The sequence below is a fragment of the Schistocerca serialis genome, chromosome 4 (assembly GCF_023864345.2).
Source record: "Schistocerca serialis cubense isolate TAMUIC-IGC-003099 chromosome 4, iqSchSeri2.2, whole genome shotgun sequence".
Lineage (NCBI taxonomy): Eukaryota > Metazoa > Arthropoda > Insecta > Orthoptera > Acrididae > Schistocerca > Schistocerca serialis.
In genome coordinates this window covers 974455681-974480199 of record NC_064641.1, presented here as the reverse complement: position 1 = coordinate 974480199, position 24519 = coordinate 974455681, and positions in this window count along the sequence as shown.

The following is a 24519-nucleotide window of genomic DNA, read 5'->3' as shown; positions in this document are numbered from 1 at the left end:
ATAGTTATAGATTCCGATGTTTCACTCCAGGTTTACTGTATCCCTTGGACCTTGTTATTGATGATGATACACAGAAATTGCATCGCAATTAAATAGAAAAGCATAATACCGACTTAAGTACAAGAAGACTGACTCTTCTTACTGACTATGTTTCGAACCATTCCTGTGACACTAGTTATAGATTCAGATGCTTCACTTCAGGTTTACTGTATCCCTTGGACTTTCTTATTGACGATGAAGCACAGAAATTGCATCGGAATTTAATAGAAAATGCACAATGCCGACTTAAGTACAAGCAGACTGACTCTTCTTACTGACTATGTTTTGAACCATTCCTGTCACACTAGTTATAGATTCCGGTGCTTGACTTCAGGTTTACTGTATCCCTTGGACCTTCTTATTGACGATGAATAACAGAAATTACATCGGAATTAAATAGAAAAGGAACAATGCCGACTTAAGTGCTAGAAGACTGACTCTTCCTACTGTCTATGCTTTGAACCATTCCTGTGACACTAGTTATAGATTCCGATGGTTCCCTTCTCGTTTACTGTATCCCTCTGACCTTCTTATTGAGGATGTGACACAGAAATTGCATCGGAATTAAATAAAAAGGCACAATGCCAACTTAAGTAAACAATACTGACTCGTTTTACTGTGTATGTTTTGGACCATTCCTGCGACACTACTTATAGATTCCGATGCTTCACTTCAGGTTTACTGTATCCCTTGGACGTTCTTATTGACGATGAAACACAGAAATTGGATCGGAATTAAATACTTAAGGCACAATGCCGACTTAAGTACAAGAAGACTGACTCTTCTTACTGACTATGTTTTGAACCATTCCTGTCAAACTAGTTATAGATTCCGGTGCTTCACTTCTGCGTTACTGTATCCCTTGGACCTTCTTATTGACGAAGAAACACAGAAATAGCATCGGAATTAAATACAAAAGGCACAATGCCGATTAAGTACAAAATTACTGACTCTTCTTACTGTCTATGTTTTGAACCATCCCTGTGTCACTAGTTATAGATTCCGATGCTTCACTCCAGGTTTACTGTATCCCTTGGACCTTCTTATTGACGATGAAACACAGAAATTGCATCGGAATTAAATACAAAAGGCACAATGCCGAATTAAGTACAAGAAGACTGACTCTTCTTACTGTCTATGTTTGAAACATTCATGTGACACTAGTTATAGAATCCGATGTTTCACTCCAGGTTTACTGTATCCCTTGGACCTTCCTATAGACGATGAAACACAGAAATTGCATCGGAATTAAATAAAAAATGCACAATGCCGACTTACGTACAAGATGGCTGACTCTTCTTACTGTCTATGTTTTGAACCATTCCTGTGACACTAGTTATAGATTCCAATGCTTCACTCCAGGTTTACTATATCCCTTGGACCTTCTTATTGACGATGAAACACAGAAATTGCATCGGAATAAAATAGAAAAGGCACAATGCCGACTTAAGTGCTAGAAGACTGACTCTTATTACTTTCTATGCTTTGAACCATTCCTGTGACACTAGTTATAGATTCCGATGCTTCCCTTTTGGTTTACAGTATCCCTCTGACCTTCTTATTGAAAATGAGACACAGAAATTGCATCGGAATTTAATACAAAAGGCACAGTGCCGACTTAAGTATAGGAAGACTGACCTTTCCTAATCTCTATGTTTTGAACCATTACCGTGACACTAGTTATAGATTCCGATGATTCACTTCAGGTTTACTGTATCCCTCTGACCTTCTTATTGACGATGAAACACAGAAATTGCATCGGAATTAAATACAAAAGGCACAATGCCGACTTACGTACACGAAGACTGACTCATCTTATTGTCTATGTTTTGAACCACTCCTGTGTCACTCGTTATAGATTCCGATGCTTCACTTCAGGTTTACTGCATCCCTTGGACCTTCTTATTGACGACGAATCACAGAAATTGCATCGGTATTAAAAAGGAACGGCACAATGCCGATTTAACTACAGGAAGACTGACCCTTCCTATTGTCTATGTTTTGAACCATTCCTATGACACTAGTTATAGATTCCGATGCTTCACTTCAGGTTTACGGTATCCCTGTGACACTCTTATTGACGATGAAACACAGATATTGCATCGGAATTAAATAGAATAGGCAAAATGCCGACTTAAGTGCTAGAAGACTGACTCTTCTTACTATCTATGTTTTGAACCATTTCTGTGACGCTAGTTATAGATTCCGATGCTTCACTTCAGGTTTACTGTATCCCTTGGACCTTCTTATTGACGACGAAACACAGAAATTGTATCGGAATTAAATACAAAAGGCACAATGCCGACTTAAGTACAAGAGGACTGACTCCTCCTACTGTCTATGTTTTGAACCCTTCCTGTGACACGAGTTATAGATTCCGATGCATCACTTCAGGTTTACTGTATCCCTTGGACCTTTTTATTGACGATGAAACACAGAAATTGCATCGGAATTAAATACAAAAAGCACAATGCCGACTTAAGTACAAGAAGACTGACTCTTCTTGCTGTGTATGATTTGAACCATTCCTGTGACACTAGTTATAGATTCCGATTCTTTACTTCAGGTTTTCTGTATCCCTCTGACCTTCTAATTGACGATGAAACACAGAAATTGCATCGGAATTAAATACAAATGGCACAATGTCGACTTAAGTACAAGAAGACAGACTCTTCTTACTGTCTATGTTTTGAACCTTTTCTGTGACACTGGTTATAGATTCCGATCCTTCACTTCAGGTTTACTGTATCCCTTTGACCTTCTTATTGACGAAGAAACACAGAAATTGCATCGGAATTAAATAGAAAAGTCACAATGCCGACTTAAGTACGAGAAGACTGACTCTTCCTACTGTCTATGTTTTAACCATTCCTGTGACACTAGTTATAGATTCCGATGCTTCACTTCAGGTTTACTGTATCCCTCTGACCTCCTTATTGACGATGAAACACAGAAATTGCATCGGAAATAAATACAAAAGGCACAATGCCGACTCAAGTACAAGAAGACTGACCCTTCCGACTGTCTATGTTTTGAACCATTCCTGTGACTTTAGTTATACATTCCGATGCTTCACTTCAGGTTTACTGTATCCCTCTGACCTTCTTATTGACGAAGAAACACAGAAATAGCATCGGAATTAGATAGAAATGGCACAATGCAGACTTAAGTACAAGAAGACTGACTCTTATTACTGTCTATGCTTTGAACCATTCCTTTGACACTAGTTATAGATTCCGATGCTTCACTTCAGGTTTACTGTATCCCTTGGACCTTCTTATTGACGATGAAACACAGAAATTGCATCGGGATTAAATAAAAAGGCACAATGCCGACTTAAGTACAAGAAGACTGACTCTTTTTAGTGACTATGTTTGAACCATTCCTGTGACACTAGTTATAGATTCCGATGATTCAATTCAGGTTTACTGTATCCCTCTGACCTTCTTATTGACTGTGAAACACAGAACTTGCATCGGACTTAAATACAAAAGGCACAGTGCCGACTTAAGTATAAGAAGACTGACTCTTCCTAATCTCTATGTTTTGAGCTATTCCCATGACACTAGTTATGGATTCCGATGCTTAACTTCAGGATTACTGAATCCGTCTGACCTTCTTATTGACGATGAAACACAGAAATTGCATCAGAATTAAATAGAAAAGGCACAATGCCGACTTAAGTACAAGAAGACTGACTCTTCTTACTGACTATGTTTGATTCATTCCTGTGACACTAGTTATAAATTCCGATGCTTCACTCCAGGTTTACTGTACCCCTTGGACTTTCCTATAGACGATGAAACACAGAAATTGCATCGGAATTAAATAAAAAAGGCACAATGCAGACTTAAGTACAAGAAGACTGACTCTTCTTACTGTCTATGTTTTGAACCATTCCTGTGACACTACTTATAGATTCCGTTGCTTCACTTCAGGTTTACTGTATCCCTTGGACCTAATTGTTGACGACGAAACACAGAAATTGCATCGGATTGATATACAAAAGGCACAATGCCGACTTAAGTACAAGAAGACTGACTCTTCTTACTGACTCTGTTTGATTCATTCCTGTGACACTAGTTATAGATTCCGATGCTTCACTCCAGGTTTACTGTATCCCTTGGACCCCCTTATTGACGATCAAACACAGAAATAGCATCGGAAATAAAAACAAAAGGCACAATGCCGACTTACGTACAAGAAGACTGACTCTTCTTACTGTCTATGTTTTGAACCATTCGTGTGACAATAGTTATAGATTCCGATGTTTCACTCCAGGTTTACTGTATCCCTTGGACCTTGTTATTGATGATGAAACACAGAAATTGCATCGCAATTAAATAGAAAAAGCATAATACCGACTTAAGAACAAGAAGACTGACTCTTCTTACTGACTATGCTTCGAACCATTCCTGTGACACTAGTTATAGATTCAGATGCTTCACGTCAGGTTTACTGTATCCCTTGGACTTTCTTATTGACGATGAAGCACAGAAATTGCATCGGAATTAAATAGAAAATGCACAATGACGACTTAAGTACAAGCAGACTGACTCTTCTTACTGACTATGTTTTGAACCATTCCTGTCGCACTAGTTATAGATTCCGGTGCTTCACTTCAGGTTTACTATATCCCTTGGACCTTCTTATTGACGATGAAACACAGAAATTACATCGGAATAAAATAGAAAAGGAACAATGCCGACTTATGTGCTGGAAGACTGACTCTTCCTACTGTCTATGTTTTGAAACATTCATGTGACACTAGTTATAGATTCCGATGCTTCACTCCAGGTTTACTGTATCCCTTGGACCTTCTTATTGACGATGAAACACAGAAATTGCATGGCAATTAAATACAAAAGGCACATTGGCGACTTAAGTACAAGAAGACTGACTCTTCTTACTGACTATGTTTTGAACCATTCATGTGACACTAGTTATAGATTCCGGTTCTTCACTTCAGGTTTACTGTATCCGTTGGACCTTCTTATTGACGATGAAACACAGAAATTGCATCGGAGTTAAATACAGAAGGCACAATGCCGACTTAAGTACAAGAACACTGACTCTTCTTATTGTCTATGTTTTGAACCTTTTCTGTGACACTGGTTATAGATTCCGATGCTTCACCTCAGGTTTACTGTATCCCTTTGACCTTCTTATTGACGAAGAAACACAGAAATTGCATCGGAATTAAATAGAAAAGTCACAATGCCGAATTAAGTACAAGAAGACTGTCTCTTCTTACTGTCTATGTTTTGAAACATTCATGTGACACTAGTTATAGATTCCGATGCTTCACTCCAGGATTACTGTATCCCTTGGACCTTCCTATAGACGATGAAACACAGAAATTGCATCGGAATTAAATAAAAAATGCACAATGCCGACTTAAGTACAAGAAGACTGACTCTTCTTACTGTCTATGTTTTGAACCATTCCTGTGACACTAGTTATGGATTCCGATGCTTCACTCCAGGTTTACTATATCCCTTGGACCTTCTTATTGACGATGAAACACAGAAATTGCATCGGAATTAAATAGAAAAGGCACAATGCCGACTTAAGTGCTAGAAGAATGACTCTTCCTACTGTCTATGTTATGAACCATTCCTGTGACACTAGATATAGATTCCGATGCTTCCCTTCTGGTTTACTGTATCCCTCTGACCTTCTTATTGAAAATGAGACACAGAAATTGCATCGGAATTTAATACAAAAGGCACAGTGCCGACTTATGTATAGGAAGACTGACCTTTCCTAATCTCTATGTTTTGAACCATTACCGTGACACTAGTTATAGATTCCGATGCTTCACTCCAGGTTTACTGTATCCCTTGGACCTTTTTATTGACGATGAAACACAGAAATTGCATCGGAATTAAATACAAAAGGCACAATGCCGACTTAAGTACAAGAACACTGACTCTTCTTGCTGTGTATGATTTGAACCATTCCTGTGACACTAGTTATAGATTCCGATTCTTTACTTCAGGTTTTCTGTATCCCTCTGACCTTCTAATTGACGATGAAACACAGAAATTGCATCGGAATTAAATACAAATTGCACAATGTCGACTTAAGTACAAGAAGACAGACTCTTCTTACTGTCTATGTTTTGAACCTTTTCTGTGACACTGGTTATAGATTCCGATGCTTCACTTCAGGTTTACTGTATCCCTTTGACCTTCTTATTGACGAAGAAAAACAGAAATTGCATTGGAATTAAATAGAAAAGTCACAATGCCGACTTAAGTACGAGAAGACTGACACTTACTACTGTCTATGTTTTAACCATTCCTGTGACACTAGTTACAGATTCCGATGCTTCACTTCAGGATTACTGTATCCCTCTGACCTTCTTATTGACGATCAAACACAGAAATTGCATCGGAAATAAATACAAAAGGCACAATGCCGAATTAAGTACAAGAAGACTGACTCTTCCTACTGTCTATGTTTTGAAACATTCATGTGACACTAGTTATAGATTCCGATGCTTCACTCCAGGTTTACTGTATCCCTTGGACCTTCTTATTGACGATGAAACACAGAAATTGCATCGCAATTAAATACAAAAGGCACATTGGCGACTTAAGTACAAGAAGACCGACTCTTCTTACTGACTATGTTTTGAACCATTCATGTGACACTAGTTATAGATTCCGGTTCATCACTTCAGGTTTACTGTATCCGTTGGACCTTCTTATTGACGATGAAACACAGAAATTGCATCGGAGTCAAATACAAAAGGCACAATGCCGACTTAAGTACAAGAAGACTGACTCTTCTTATTGTCTATGTTTTGAACCTTTTCTGTGACACTGGTTATAGATTCCGATGCTTCACTTCAGGTTTACTGTATCCCTTTGACCTTCTTATTGACGAAGAAACACAGAAATTGCATCGGAATTAAATAGAAAAGTCACAATGCCGAATTAAGTACAAGAAGACTGACTCTTCTTACTGTCTATGTTTTGAAACATTCATGTGACACTAGTTATAGATTCCGATGCTTCACTCCAGGATTACTGTATCCCTTGGACCTTCCTATAGACGATGAAACACAGAAATTGCTTCGGAATTAAATAAAAAATGCACAATGCAGACTTAAGTACAAGAAGACTGACTCTTCTTACTGTCTATGTTTTGAACCATTCCTGTGACACTAGTTATAGATTCCGATGCTTCACTCCAGGTTTACTATATCCCTAGGACCCTCTTATTGACGATGAAACACAGAAATTGCATCGGAATTAAATAGAAAAGGCACAATGCCGACTTAAGTGCTAGAAGACTGACAATTCCTACTGTCTATGTTATGAACCATTCCTGTGACACTAGTTATAGATTCCGATGCTTCCCTTCTGGTTTACTGTATCCCTCTGACCTTCTTATTGAAAATGAGACACAGAAATTGCATCGGAATTTAATACAAAAGGCACAGTGCCGACTTAAGTATAGGAAGACTGACCTTTCCTAATCTCTATGTTTTGAACCATTACCGTGACACTAGTTATAGATTCCGATGCTTCACTCCAGGTTTACTGTATCCCTTGGACCTTTTTATTGACGATGAAACACAGAAATTGCATCGGAATTAAATACAAAAGGCACAATGCCGACTTAAGTACAAGAAGACTGACTCTTCTTGCTGTGTATGATTTGAACCATTCCTGTGACACTAGTTATAGATTCCGATTCTTTACTTCAGGTTTTCTGTCTCCCTCTGACCTTCTAATTGACGATGAAACACAGAAATTGCATCGGAATTAAATACAAATGGCACAATGTCGACTTAAGTACAAGAAGACAGACTCTTCTTACTGTCTATGTTTTGAACCTTTTCTGTGACACTGGTTATAGATTCAGATGCTTCACTTCAGGTTTACTGTATCCCTTTGACCTTCTTATTGACGAAGAAAAACAGAAATTGCATCGGAATTAAATAGAAAAGTCACAATGCCGACTTAAGTACGAGAAGACTGACACTTCCTACTGTCTATGTTTTAACCATTCCTGTGACACTAGTTACAGATTCCGATGCTTCACTTCAGGTTTACTGTATCCCTCTGACCTTCTTATTGACGATCAAACACAGAAATTGCATCGGAAATAAATACAAAAAGCACAATGCCGACTCAAGAACAAGAAGACTGACCCTTCCTACTGTCTATGTATTGAACCATTCCTGTGACACTAGTTATACATTCCGATGCTTCACTTCAGGTTTACTGTATCCCTCTGACCTTCTTATTGACGAAGAAACACAGAAATAGCATCGGAATTAGATAGAAAAGGCACAATGCCGACTTAAGTACAAGAAGACTGACTCTTCTTACTGTCTATGTTTTGAACCATTCCTTTGACACTAGTTATAGATTCCGATGCTTCACTTCAGGTTTACTGTATCCCTAGGACCTTCTTATTGACGATGAAACACAGAAATTGCATCGGGATTAAATAAAAAGGCACAATGCCGACTTAAGTACAAGAAGACTGACTCTTCTTAGTGACTATGTTTGAACCATTCCTGTGACACTAGTTATAGATTCCGATGATTCAATTCAGGTTTACTGTATCCCTCTGACCTTCTTATTGACTGTGAAACACAGAACTTGCATCGGACTTAAATACAAAAGGCACAGTGCCGACTTAAGTATAAGAAGACTGACTCTTCCTAATCTCTATGTTTTGAGTCATTCCCATGACACTAGTTATGGATTCCGATGCTTAACTTCAGGATTACTGTATCCTTCTGACCTTCTTATTGACGATGAAACACAGAAATTGCATCAGAATTAAATAGAAATGGCACAATGCCGACTTAAGTACAAGAAGACTGCTCTTCTTACTGACTATGTTTGATTCATTCCTGTGACACTAGTTATAGATTCCGATGCTTCACTCCAGGTTTACTGTACCCCTTGGACTTTCCTATAGACGATGAAACACAGAAATTGCATCGGAATTTAATAAAAAAGGCACAATGCCGACTTAAGTACAAGCAGACTGACTCTTCTTACTGACTATGTTTTGAACCATTCCTATCACACTAGTTATAGATTCCGGTGCTTCACTTCAGGTTTACTGTATCCCTTGGACCTTCTTATTGACGATGAAACACAGAAATTACATCGGAATTTAATAGAAAAGGAACAATGCCGACTTAAGTGCTAGAAGACTGACTCTTCCTACTGTCTATGTTTTGAACCATTCCTGTGACACTAGTTGTAGATTCCGATGGCTCCCTTCTCGTTTACTGTATCCCTCTGACCTTCTTATTGAGGATGAGACACAGAAATTGCATCGGAATTAAATACAAAAGGCACAGTGCCGAGTTAAGTATAAGAAGACTGACCTTTCCTAATCTCTATGCTTTGAACCATTGCCGTGACACTAGTTATAGATTCCGATGCTTCACTCCAGGTTTACTGTATCCCTTGGACCTTTTTATTGACGATGAAACACAGAAATTGCATCGGAATTAAATACTAAAGGCATAATGCCGACTCAAGTACAAGAAGACTGACACTTCCTACTGTCTATGTATTGAACCATTCCTGTGACACTAGTTATACATTCCGATGCTTCACTTCAGATTTACTGTATCCCTCTGACCTTCTTATTGACGAAGAAACACAGAAATAGCATCGGAATTAGATAGAAAAGGCACAATGCCGACTTAAGTAGAAGAAGACTGACTCTTCTTACTGTCTATGTTTTGAACCATTCCTGTGACACTACTTATAGATTCCGATGCTTCACTTCAGGTTTACTGTATCCCTTGGACCTTATTGTTGACGATGAAACACTGAAATTGCATCGGAATGAAATACAAATGGCACAAAGCTGACTTAAGTACAAGAAGACTGACTCTTCTTACAGACTATGTTTGATTCGTTCCTGTGACACTAGTTATAGATTCCGATGCTTCACTGCAGGTTTACTGTATGCCTTGGACCTACGTATTGACGATGAAACACAGAAATTGCATCGGAATTATATACAATAGGCACAATGCCGACTTAAGTACAAGAAGACTGACTCTTTTTACTGACTATGTTTTGAACCATTACTGTGACACTAGTTATAGATTCCGATGCTTCACTCCAGGTTTACTGTATCCCTTGGACCCCCTTATTGACGATAAAACACAGAAATTGCATTGGAAATAAAAACAAAAGGCACAATGCCGACTTAAGTACAAGAAGACTGACTCTTCTTACTGTCTATGTTTTGAACCATTCCTGTGACAATAGTTATAGATTCCGATGTTTCACTCCAGCGTTACTGTATCCCTTGGACCTTGTTTTTGATGATGAAACACAGAAATTGCATCGCAATTAAATAGAAAAAGCATAATACCGACTTAAGTACAAGAAGACTGACTCTTCTTACTGACTATGTTTCGAACCATTCCTGTGACACTAGTTATAGATTCAGATGCTTCACTTCAGGTTTACTGTATCCCTTGGACTTTCTTATTGACGACGAAGCACAGAAATTGCATCGGAATTAAATAGAAAATGCACAATGCCGACTTAAGTACAAGCAGACTGACTCTTCTTACTGACTATGTTTTGAACCATTCCTGTCACACTAGTTATAGATTCCGGTGCTTCACTTCAGGTTTACTGTATCCCTTGGACCTTCTTATTGACGATGAAACACAGAAATTACATCGGAATTAAATAGAAAAGGAACAATGCCGACTTAAGTGCTAGAAGACTGACTCTTCCTACTGTCTATGCTTTGAACCATTCTTGTGACACTAGTTATAGATTCCGATGGTTCCCTTCTCGTTTACTGTATCCGTCTGACCTTCTTATTGAGGATGAGACACAGAAATTGCATCGGAATTAAATACAAAAGGCACAGTGCCGACTTAAGTATAAGAAGACTGACCTTTCCGAATCTCTATGTTTTGAACCATAACCGTGACACTAGTTATAGATTCCGATACTTCACTTCAGGTTTACTGTATCCCTCTGACCTTCTTATTGACGATGAAACACAGAAATTGCATCACAATTAAATACAAAAGGCACAAAGCCGACTTAAGTACAAGAAGACTGATTCTTCTTACTGACTATGTTTGAACCATTCATGTGACACTAGTTATAGATTCCGGTACTTCACTTCAGGTTTACTGTATCTGTTGGACCTTCTTATTGACGATGAAACACAGAAATTGCATCGGAATTAAATACAAAAAGCACAATGCCGACTTAAGTACAAGAAGACTGACTCTTCTTACTGACTATGTTTTGAAAAATTCCTGTGACACTAGTTATAGATTCTGATGCTTCACTTCAAGTTTACTGTATCCCTTGGACATTATTATTGTCGATGAAACACAGAAATTGCATCGGAATTAAATACAAAAGGCACAATGCCGACTTAAGTACAAGAAGACTGACTCTTCTTACTGACTATGTTTTGAACCATTCCTGTGACACTAGTTATAGATTCCGATGCTTCACTTCAGGTTTACTGTATCCCCCTGACCTTCTTATTGACGATGAAACACAGAAATTGCATCGGAAATAAATACTAAAGGCACAATGCCGAATTAAGTACAAGAAGACTGTCTCTTCTTACTGTCGATGTTTTGAACCATTCCTGTGACACTAGTTATAGATTCCGATGCTTCACTCCAGGTTTACTGCATCCCTCGGTCCTACCTATAGACGATGAAATACAGAAATTGCATCGGAATTAAATAAAAAAGGCACAATGCCGAATTAAGTACAAGAAGACTGACTCTTCTTACTGTCTATGTTTTGAACCATTCCTGTGACACTAGTTATAGATACCGATGGTTCACTCCAGGTTTACTATATCCCTTGGACCTTCTTATTGACGATGAAACACAGAAATTGCATCGGAATTAAATAGAAAAGGCACAATGCCGACTTAAGTGCTAGGAGACTGACTCTTCCTACTGACTATGTTTTGAACCATTCCTGTGACACTAGTTATAGTTTCCAATGCTGCCCTTCTGGTTTACTGTATCCCTCTGACCTTCTTATTGAGGATGAGACACAGAAACTGCATCGGAATTAAATACAAAAGGCACAAGGCCGACTTAATTACAAGAAGACTGACTCTTCCTGCTGTCTATGATCTGAACCATTCCTGTGACACTAGTTTTAGATTACGATGCTTCACTTCAGGTTTACTGTATCACTCTGACCTTCTTATTGACGATGAAACACAGAAATTGCATCGGAATTAAATACGAAAGGCACAATGCCGACTTACGTACAAGAAGACTGACTCATCTTATTGTCTATGTTTTGAACCACTCCTGTAACACTCGTTATAGATTCCGATGCTACACTTCAGGTTTACTGCATCCCTTGGACCTTCTTATTGACGACGAATCACAGAAATTGCATCGGTATTAAATAGGAAAGGCACAATGCCGACTTAACTACAACAAGACTGACCCTTCCTATTGTCTATGTTTTGAACCATTCCTGTGACACTAGTTATAGATTCCGATGCTTCACTTCAGGTTTACGGTATCCCTCTGACACTCTTATTGACGATGAAACACAGATATTGCATCGGAATTAAATAGAAATGGCACAATGCCGACTTAAGTACAAGAGACTGACTCTTCTTACTATCTATGTTTTGAACGATTTCTGTGACGTGTGTTATAGATTCCGATGCTTCACTTCAGGTCTACTGTATCCCTTGGACCTTCTTATTGACGATGAAACACAGAAATTGCATCGGAATTAAATACAAAAGGCACAATGCCGACTTAAGTACAAGAAGACTGGCTCTTCCTACTGTCTATGATTTGAACCATACCTGTGACACTAGTTATAGATTCCGATGCATCACTTCAGGTTTACTGTATCCCTTCGACCTTTTTATTGACGATGAAACTCAGAAATTGCATCGGAATTAAATACAAAAGGCACAATGCCGACGTATTTCCAAGAAGACTGACTTTTCTTGCTGTGTATGATTTGAACCATTCCTATGACACTAGTTATAGATTCCGGTGCTTTACTTCGGGTTTTCTGTATCCCTCTGACCTTCTTATTGACGATGAAACACAGATATTGCATCGGAATTAAATAGAAATGGCACAATGCCGACTTAAGTACAAGAGACTGACTCTTCTTACTATCTATGTTTTGAACGATTTCTGTGACGTGTGTTATAGATTCCGATGCTTCACTTCAGGTCTACTGTATCCCTTGGACCTTCTTATTGACGATGAAACACAGAAATTGCATCGGAATTAAATACAAAAGGCACAATGCCGACTTAAGTACAAGAAGACTGACTCTTCTTACTGTCTATGTTTTGAACCATTCCTGTGACACTACTTATAGATTCCGATGCTTTACTTCAGGTTTACTGTATCCCTTGGACCTTATTGTTGACGATGAAACACAGAAATTGCATCGGAATGAAATACAAAAGGCACAATGCCGACTTAAGTACAAGAAGACTGACTCTTCTTACTGACTATGTTTGATTCATTCCTGTGACACTAGTTATAGATTCCGATGCTTCACTCCAGGTTTACTGTATGCCTTGGACCTACGTATTGACGATGAAACACAGAAATTGCATCGGAATTATATACAAAAGGCACAATGCCGACTTAAGTACAAGAAGACTGACTCCTCTTACTGACTATGTTTTGAACCATTACTGTGACACTAGTTATAGATACCGATGCTTCACTCCAGGTTTACTGTATCCCTTGGACCCCCTTATTGACGATCAAACACAGAAGTTGCATCGGAAATAAAAACAGAAGGCACTATGCCGACTTAAGTACAAGAAGACTGACTCTTCTTACTGTCTATGTTTTGAACCATTCCTGTGACAATAGTTATAGATTCCGATGTTTCACTCCAGGTTTACTGTATCCCTTGGACTTTCTTATTGACGATGAAGCACAGAAATTGCATCGGAATTAAATAGAAAATGCACAATGGCGACTTAAGTACAAGCAGACTGACTCTTCTTACTGACTATGTTTTGAACCATTCCTGTCACACTAGTTATAGATTCCGGTGCTTCACTTCAGGTTTACTGTATCCCTCTGACCTTCTTATTGACGATGAAACACAGAAATTACATCGGAATTAAATAGAAAAGGAACAATGCCGACTTAAGTGCTAGAAGACTGACTCTTCCTACTGTCTATGCTTTGAACCATTCCTGTGACACTAGTTATAGATTCCGATGTTTCCCTTCTCGTTTACTGTATCCCTCTGACCTTCTTATTGAGGATGAGACACAGAAATTGCATCGGAATTAAATACAAAAGGCACAGTGCCGACTTAAGTATAAGAAGACTGACCTTTCCGAATCTCTATGTTTTGAACCATAACCGTGACACTAGTTATAGATTTCGATACTTTACTTCAGGTTTACTGTATCCCTCTGACCTTCTTATTGACGATGAAACACAGAAATTGCATCGGAATTAAATACAAAAGGCACAATGCCGACTTAAGTACAAGAAGACTGACTCTTCCTACTGTCTATGTTTTGAAACATTCATGTGACACTAGTTATAGATTCCGATGCTTCACTCCAGGTTTAATGTATCCCTTGGACCTTCTTATTGACGATGAAACACAGAAATTGCATCGCAATTAAATACAAAAGGCACATTGGCGACTTAAGTACAAGAAGACTGACTCTTCTTACTGACTATGTTTTGAACCATTCATGTGACACTAGTTATAGATTCCGGTTCGTCACTTCAGGTTTACTGTATCCGTTGGACCTTCTTATTGTCGATGAAACACAGAAATTGCATCGGAATTAAATACAAAAGGCACAATGCCGACTTAAGTACAAGAAGACTGACTCTTCTTACTGACTATGTTTTGAACCATTCCTGTGACACTAGTTATAGATTCCGATGCTTCACTTCAGGTTTACTGTATCTCTCTGACCTTCTTATTGACGATGAAACACAGAAATTGCATCGGAAATAAATACTAAAGGCACAATGCCGAATTAAGCACAAGAAGACTGTCTCTTCTTACTGTCGATGTTTTGAACCATTCCTGTGACACTAGTTATAGATTCCGATGCTTCACTTCAGGTTTACTGTATCCCTTGGACCTACCTATAGACGATGAAACACAGAAATTGCATCGGAATTAAATACAAAAGGCACAATGCCGACTTAAGTACAAGAAGACTGACTCTTCCTACTGTCTATGTTTTGAAACATTCATGTGACACTAGTTATAGATTCCGATGCTTCACTCCAGGTTTAATGTATCCCTTGGACCTTCTTATTGACGATGAAACACAGAAATTGCATCGCAATTAAATACAAAAGGCACAATGCCGACTTAAGTACAAGAAGACTGACTCTTCTTACTGTCTATGTTTTGAACCATTCCTGTGACACTAGTTATAGATTCCGATGCTTCACTCCAGGTTTACTATATCCCTTGGAGCTTCTTATTGACGATGAAACACAGAAATTGCATCGGAATTAAATAGAAAAGGCACAATGCCGACTTAAGTGCTAGAAGACTGACTCTTCCTACTGACTATGTTTTGAACCATTCCTGTGACACTAGTTATAGATTCCGATGCTCCCCTTCTGGTTTACTGTATCCCTCTGACCTTCTTATTGAGGATGAGACACAGAAATTGCATCGGAATTAAATACAAAAGGCACAATGCCGACTTAATTACAAGAAGACTGACTCTTCCTGCTGTCTATGATCTGAACCATTTCTGTGACACTAGTTTTAGATTACGATGCTTCACTTCAGGTTTACTGTATCACTCTGACCTTCTTATTGACGATGAAACACAGAAATTGCATTGGAATTAAATACGAAAGGCACAATGCCGACTTACGTACAAGAAGACTGACTCATCTTATTGTCTATGTTTTGAACCACTCCTGTAACACTCGGTATAGATTCCGATGCTTCACTTCAGGTTTACTGCATCCCTTGGACCTTCTTATTGACGACGAATCACAGAAATTGCACCGGTATTAAATAGGAAAGGCACAATGCCGACTTAACTACAACAAGACTGACCCTTCCTATTGTCTATGTTTTGAACCATTCCTGTGACACTAGTTATAGATTCTAATGCTTCACTTCAGGTTTACGGTATCCCTCTGACACCCTTATTGACGATGGAACACAGATATTGCATCGGAATTAAATAGAAATGGCACAATGCCGACTTAAGTACAAGAGACTGACTCTTCTTACTATCTATGTTTTGAACGATTTCTGTGACGCTTGTTATAGATTCCGATGCTTCACTTCAGGTTTACTGTATCCCTTGGACCTTCTTATTGACGATGAAACACAGAAATTGCATCGGAATTAAATACAAAAGGCACAATGCCGACTTAAGTACAAGGAGACTGGCTCTTCCTACTGTCTATGTTTTGAACCATTCCTGTGACACTAGTTATAGATTCCGGTGCATCACTCCAGGTTTACTGTATCCCTTGGACCTTTTTATTGACGATGAAACTCAGAAATTGCATCGGAATTAAATACAAAAGGCACAATGCCGACGTAATTCCAAGAAGACTGACTCTTCTTGCTGTGTATGCTTTGAACCATTCCTATGACACTAGTTATGGATTAAGATGCTTTACTTCGGGTTTTCTGTATCCCTCTGACCTTCTTATTGACGATGAAACACAGAAATTGCATCGGAATTAAATACAAATGGCACAATGTCGACTTAAGTACAAGAAGACAGACTCTTCTTACTGTCTATGTTTTGAACCTTTTCTGTGACACTAGTTATTGATTTCGATGCTTCACTCCAGGTTTACTGTACCCCTTGGACTTTCCTATAGACGATGAAACACAGAAATTGCATCGGAATTAAATAAAAAAGGCACAATGCCGACTTAAGTACAAGAAGACTGACTCTTCTTACTGACTATGTTTTGAACCATTACTGTGACATTAGTTATAGATTCCGATGCTTCACTCCAGGTTTACTGTATCCCTTGGACCCCCTTATTGACGATCAAACACAGAAATTGCATCGGAAATAAAAACAAAAGGCACAATGCCGACTTAAGTACAAGAAGACTGACTCTTCTTACTGTCTATGTTTTGAACCATTCCTGTGACAATAGTTATAGATTCCGATGTTTCACTCCAGGTTTACTGTATCCCTTGGACCTTGTTATTGATGATGAAACACAGAAATTGCATCGCAATTAAATATAAAAAGCATAATACCGACTTAAGTACAAGAAGACTGACTCTTCTTACTGACTATGTTTCGAACCACTCCTGTGACACTAGTTGTAGATTCAGATGCTTCACTTCAGGTTTACTGTATCCCTTGGACTTTCTTATTGACGATGAAGCACAGAAATTGCATCGGAATTACATAGAAAATGCACAATGCCGACTAATGTACAAGCAGACTGACTCTTCTTACTGACTATGTTTTGAACCATTCCTGTCACACTAGTTATAGATTCCGGTGCTTCACTTCAGGTTTACTGTATCCCTTGGACCTTCTTATTGACGATGAAACACAGAAATTGCATCGCAATTAAATACAAAAGGCACATTGGCGACTTGAGTACAAGAGGACTGACTCTTCTTACTGACTATGTTTTGAACCATTCATGTGACACTAGTTATAGATTCCGGTGCTTCACTTCATGTTTACTGTATCCGTTGGACCTTCTTATTGACGATGAAACACAGAAATTGCATCGGAATTAAATACAAAAGGCACAATGCCGACTTAAGTACAAGAAGACTGACTCTTCTTACTGACTATGTTTTGAAACATTCCTGTGTCACTAGTTATAGATTCTGATGCTTCACTTCAAGTTTACTGTATCCCTTGGACATTATTATTGTCGATGAAACACAGAAAGTGCTTCGGAATTAAATACAAAAGGCACAATGCCGACTTAAGTACAAGAAGACTGACTCTTCTTACTGACTATGTTTTGAATCATTCCTGTGACACTAGTTATAGATTCCGATGCTTCACTTCAGGTTTACTGTATCCCTCTGACCTTCTTATTGACGATGAAACACAGAAATTGCATCGGAATTAAATACTAAAGGCACAATGCCGAATTAAGTACAAGAAGACTGTCTCTTCTTACTGTCGATGTTTTGAACCATTCCTGTGACACTAGTTATGGATTCCGATGCTTCACTACAGGTTTACTGTATCCCTTGGACCTACCTATAGACGATGAAACACAGAAATTGCATCGGAATTAAATAAAAAAGGCACAATGCCGACTTAAGTACAAGAAGACTGACTCTTCTTACTGTCTATGTTTTGTACCATTCCTGTGACACTAGTTATAGATTCCGATGCTTCACTCCAGGTTTACTATATCCCTTGGACCTTCTTATTGACGATGAAACACAGATATTGCATCGGAATTAAATAGAAATGGCACAATGCCGACTTAAGTACAAGAGACTGACTCTTCTTACTATCTATGTTTTGAACGATTTCTGTGACGCTAGTTATAGATTCCGATGCTTCACTTCAGGTTTACTGCATCCCTCTGATCTTCTTCTTGATGACGAAACACAGGAATAGCATCGGAATTAAATAGAAAAGGCACAATGCCAACTTAAGTACAAGAAGACTGACTCTTCCTACTGTCTATGATTTGAACCATTCCTGTGACACTAGTTATAGATTCCGATGCTTCACTTCAGGTATACTGTATCCCTCTGACCTTCTTATTGATGATGAAACACAGAAATTGCATCGGAATTAAATACAAAATGCACTATGCCGACTTAAGTACAAGAAGACTGATTCTTCTTACTGACTATGTTGTGAACATTTCCTGTGAGACCAGTTTTAGATTCCGATACTTCACTATATGTTTACAGTATCCCTTGGACCTTCTTATTGACGATGAAACACAGAAATTGCATCGGAATTAGATAGAAAAGGCACAATGCCGACTTAAGTACAAGAAGACTGACTCTTCTTACTGTCTATGCTTTGAACCATTCCTTTGACACTAGTTATAGATTCCGATGCTTCACTTCAGGTTTACTGTATCCCTTGGACCTTCTTATTGACGATGAAACACAGAAATGGCATCGGGATTAAATAAAAGGCACAATGCCGACTTAAGTACAAGAAGAATGACTCTTCTTAGTGACTATGTTTGATCCATTCCTGTGACACTAGTTATAGATTCCGAAGCTTCAATTCAGGTTTACTGTATCCCTCTGACCTTCTTATTGACTGTGAAACACAGAACTTGCATCGGAATTAAATACAAAAGGCACAGTGCCGACTTAAGTATAAGAAGACTGACTCTTCCTAATCTCTATGTTTTGAACCATTCCCATGACACTAGTTATGGATTCCGATGCTTAACTTCAGGATTACTGTATCCGTCTGACCTTCTTATTGACGATGAAACACAGAAATTGCATCAGAATTAAATAGAAAAGGCACAATGCCGACTTAAGTACAAGAAGACTGACTCTTCTTACTGACTATGTTTGATTCATTCCTGTGACACTAGTTATAGATTCCGATGCTTCACTCCAGGTTTAATGTTCCCCTTGGACCTTCCTATAGACGATGAAACACAGAAATTACATCGGAATTAAATAAAAAAGGCACAATGCCGACTTAAGTACAAGAAGACAGACTCTTCTTACTGTCTATGTTTTGAACCATTCCTGTGACACTACTTATAGATTCCGATGCTTCACTTCAGGTTTACTGTTTCCCTTGGACCTTCTTGTTGACGATGAAACACAGAAATTGCATCGGAATTAAATACAAAAGGCACAATGCCGACTTAAGTACAAGAAGACTGACTCTTCTTACTGACTATGTTTGATTCATTCCTGTGACACTAGTTATAGATTCCGATGCTTCACTCCAGGTTTACTGTATGCCTTGGACCTACGTATTGACGATGAAACACAGAAATTGCATCGGAATTACATACAAAAGGCACAATGCCGACTTAAGTACAAGAAGACTGACTCTTCTTACTGACTATGTTTTGAACCATTACTGTGACACTAGTTATAGATTCCGATGCTTCACTCCAGGTTTACTGTATCCCTTGGACCCCCTTATTGACGATCAAACACAGAAATTGCATCGGAATTAAAAACAAAAGGCACAATGCCGACTTAAGTACAAGAAGACTGACTCTTCTTACTGTCTATGTTTTGAACCATTCCTGTGACAATAGTTATAGATTCCGATGCTTCACTCCAGGTTTACTGTATCCCTTGGACCTTCTTATTGACGATGAAACACAGAAATTAGATCGGAATTAAATAGAAAAGGAACAATGCCGACTTAAGTGCTAGAAGACTGACTCTTCCTACTGTCTATGTTTTGAACCATTCCTGTGACACTAGTTATAGATTCCGATGGTTCCTTTCTCGTTTACTGTATCCCTCTGACCTTCTTACTGAGGATGAGACACAGAAATTGCATTGGAATTAAATAAAAAAGGCACAGTGCCGACTTAAGTATAAGAAGACTGACCTTTCGTAAAATCTATGTTTTGAACCATTACCGTGACACTAGTTATAGATTCCGATGCTTCACTTCAGGTTTACTGTATCCCTCTGACCTTCTTATTGACGATGAAACACAGAAATTGCATCGGAATTAAATACAAAAGGCACAATGCCGAATTAAGTACAAGAAGACTGACTCTTCCTACTGTTTATGTTTTGAAATTTTCATGTGACACTAGTTATAGATTCCGATGCTTCACTCCAGGTTTACTGTATCCCTTGGACCTTCTTATTGACGATGAAACACAGAAATTGCATCGCAATTAAATACAAAAGGCACATTGGCGACTTAAGTACAAGAAGACTGACTCTTCTTACTAACTATGTTTTGAAACACTCCTGTGACACTAGTTATAGATTCTGATGCTTCACTTCAAGTTTACTGTTTCCCTTGGACATTCTTATTGACGATGAAACACAGAAATTGCATCGGAATTAAATACAAAAGGAACAATGCAGACTTAAGTACAAGAAGACTGACTCTTCTTACTGACTATGTTTTGAACCATTCCTGTGACCCTAGTTATAGATTCCGATGCTTCACTTCAGGTTTACTGTATCCCTCTGACCTTCTTATTGACGATGAAACACAGAAATTGCATCGGAATTAAATAGAAAAGGCACAATGCCGACTTAAGTGCTAGAAGACTGACTCTTCCTACTGACTATGTTTTGAACCATTCCTGTGACACTAGTTATAAATTCCGATGCTCCCCTTCTGGTTTACTGTATCCCTCTGACCTTCTTATTGAGGATGAGACACAGAAATTGCATCGGAATTAAATACAAAAGGCACAATGCCGATTTACGTACAAGAAGACTGACTCATCTTATTGTCTATGTTTTGAACCATTCCTGTGACACTAGTTATAGATTCCGATGCTTCACTTCAGGTTTACTGTATCCCTCTGACCTTCTTATTGTCGATGAAACACAGAAATTGAATCGGAATTAAATACAAAAGGCACAATGCCGACTTAAGAATAAGAGGACTGACTCTTCCTAATCTCTATGTTTAGAACCATTCCCGTGACACTAGTTATAGATTCCGATGCTTCACTTCAGGTTTACTGTATCCCTCTGACCTTCTTACTGACGATGAAACACAGATATTGCATCGGAATTAAATATAAAAGGCACAATGCCGACTTAAGTACAAGAAGACTGACTCTTCCTACTGACTATGTTGTGAACATTTCCTGTGAGACCAGTTTTAGATTCCGATGCTTCACTATATGTTTACCGTATCCCTTGGACCTTCTTATTGACGATGAAACACAGAAATTCCATCGGAATTAAATAGGAAAGGCACAATGCCGACTTAAGTTTAATAGGACTGACTCTTCCTAATATCTATGTTTTGAACCATTCCCATGACATTTGTTATGGATTCCGATGCTTCACTTCAGGATTACTGTATCTGTCTGACCTTCTTATTGACGATGAAACACAGAAATTGCATCAGAATGAAATACAAAAGGCACAATGCCGATTTACGTACAAGAAGACTGACTCATCTAATTGTCTATGTTTTGAACCATTCCTGTGACACTAGTTATAGATTCCGATGCTTCACTTCAGGTTTACTGTATCCCTCTGACCTTCTTATTGTCGATGAAACACAGAAATTGCATCGGAATTAAATACTAAAGGCCCAATGCCGACTTAAGTATAAGAAGACTGACTCTTCCTAATCTCTATGTTTTGAACCATTCCCGTGCCACTAGTTATAGATTCCGATGCTTCACTTTAGGTTTACTGTATCCCTCTGACCTTCTTACTGACGATGAAACACAGAAATCGCAACGGAATTAAATACAAAAGGCACAATGCCGACTTACGTACAAGAAGACTGACTCTTCCTACTCTCTATGCTTTGAACCATTCCTGTGGCACTAGTTATAGATTCCGATGCTTCACTTCAGGTTTACTGTATCTCTCTGACCTTCTTATTGACGATGAAACACAGAAATTGTATCGGAATTAAATACAAATGGCACAATGTCGACATAAGTACAAGAAGACAGACTCTTCTTACTGTCTATGTTTGAACCTTTTCTGTGACAGTAGTTATAGATTCCGATGCTTCACTTCAGGTTTACTGCATCCCTCTGACCTTCTTCTTGATAGTGAAATACAGAAATTCCATCGGAATTAAATAGAAATGGCACAATGCCGACTTAAGTACAAGAAGACTGTCTCTTCCTACTGTCTATTTTTTGAACCATTCCTGTGACACTAGTTATCGATTCTGATGCTTCACTTCAGGTTTACTGTATCCCTCTGACCTTCTTCTTGATGATGAAATACAGAAATTGCATCAGAATTAAATACAAAAGGCAAAATGCCGACTTACGTACAAGATGACTGACTCATCTTATTGTCTATGTTTTGAACCATTCCTGTGACACTAGTTATAGATTCCGATGCTTCACTTCAGGTTTACTGTATCCCTCTGACCATCTTATTGTCGATGAAACAGAGAAATTGCATCGGAATTAAATACAAGGCACAATGCCGACTTAAGTATAAGAAGACTGACTCTTCCTAATCTCTATGTTATGAACCATTCCTGTGACACTAGTTATAGATTCCGATGGTTCACTTGAGGTTTACTGTATCCCTCTGACCTTCTTCTTGATGATGAAACACAAAAATTGCATCCGAATTAAATACAAAATGCACAATGCCGACTTAAGTACAAGGAGACTGACTCTTCTTACTGACTATGTTGTGAACATATCCTGTGAGACCAGTTTTAGATTCCGATGCTTCACTATATGTTTACTGTATCCCTTGGACCTTCCGATTGACGATGAAACACAGAAATTGCATCGGAATTAAATAGGAAAGGCAGAATGCCTACTTAAGTACAAGAAGACTGAGTCTTCCTACTGTCTATGTTTTAACCATTCCTGGGACACCAGTTATAGATTCCGATGCTTCACTTCACTTTTACTGGTTCCCTCTGACCTACTTATTGACGACGAAACACAGAAACTGCATCGGAATTAAATACAAAAGGCACAATGCCGACTCAAATACAAGGTGACTGGCTCTTCTTTCTCTCTATGTTTTGAACCTTTCCTGAGGGACCGGTTTTAGATTTCGGTGCTTCACTTCAGGTTTACTGTATCCCTTGGACCTTCTTATTGACGACGAAATACAGATATTGCATCGGAATTAAATAGAAAATGCACAATGCCGACTTAAGTACAAGAAGACTGACCCTTCTTACTGACTATGATTTCAACATTTCCTGTGAGACCAGTTGTAGATTCCGATGCTTCACTATGTGTTTACTGTATCCCTTGAACCTTCTTACTGACGATGAAACATAGAAATTGCATCGGAATTAAATACAAAACCCACAATGCCGACTTAAGTACAAGAAGACTGACTCTTCTTGCTGTGTATGTTTTGAACCATTCCAGTGACAATAGTTATAGATTCCGATGCTTCACTTCAGGTTTACTGTATCCCTCTGACCTTCGTATTGACGACAAAACACAGAAATTGCATCGGAATTAAATAGAAAAGGCACAATGCCGACTTAAGTCCAAGAACACTGACTCTTCCTACTGTCTATGTTTTGAACCATTCCTGTGACACTAGTTATTGATTCCGATGCTCCACTTCAGGTTTACGGTATCCCTCTGACCCTCTTATTGACGATGAAACACAGATATTGGATCGGAATTAAATAGAAAAGGCACAATGCCGACTTAAGTACAAGAGGACTGACTCTTCTTACTGTCGATGTTATGAACCATTCCTGTAAAAAACTCGCTATAGATACCGATGCTTCACTTCAGGTTTACTGCATCCCTTGGACCATCTTATTGACGACGAAACACAGAAATTGCATCGGAATTAAATAGGAAAGGCACAATGCCGACTTAAGTACAAG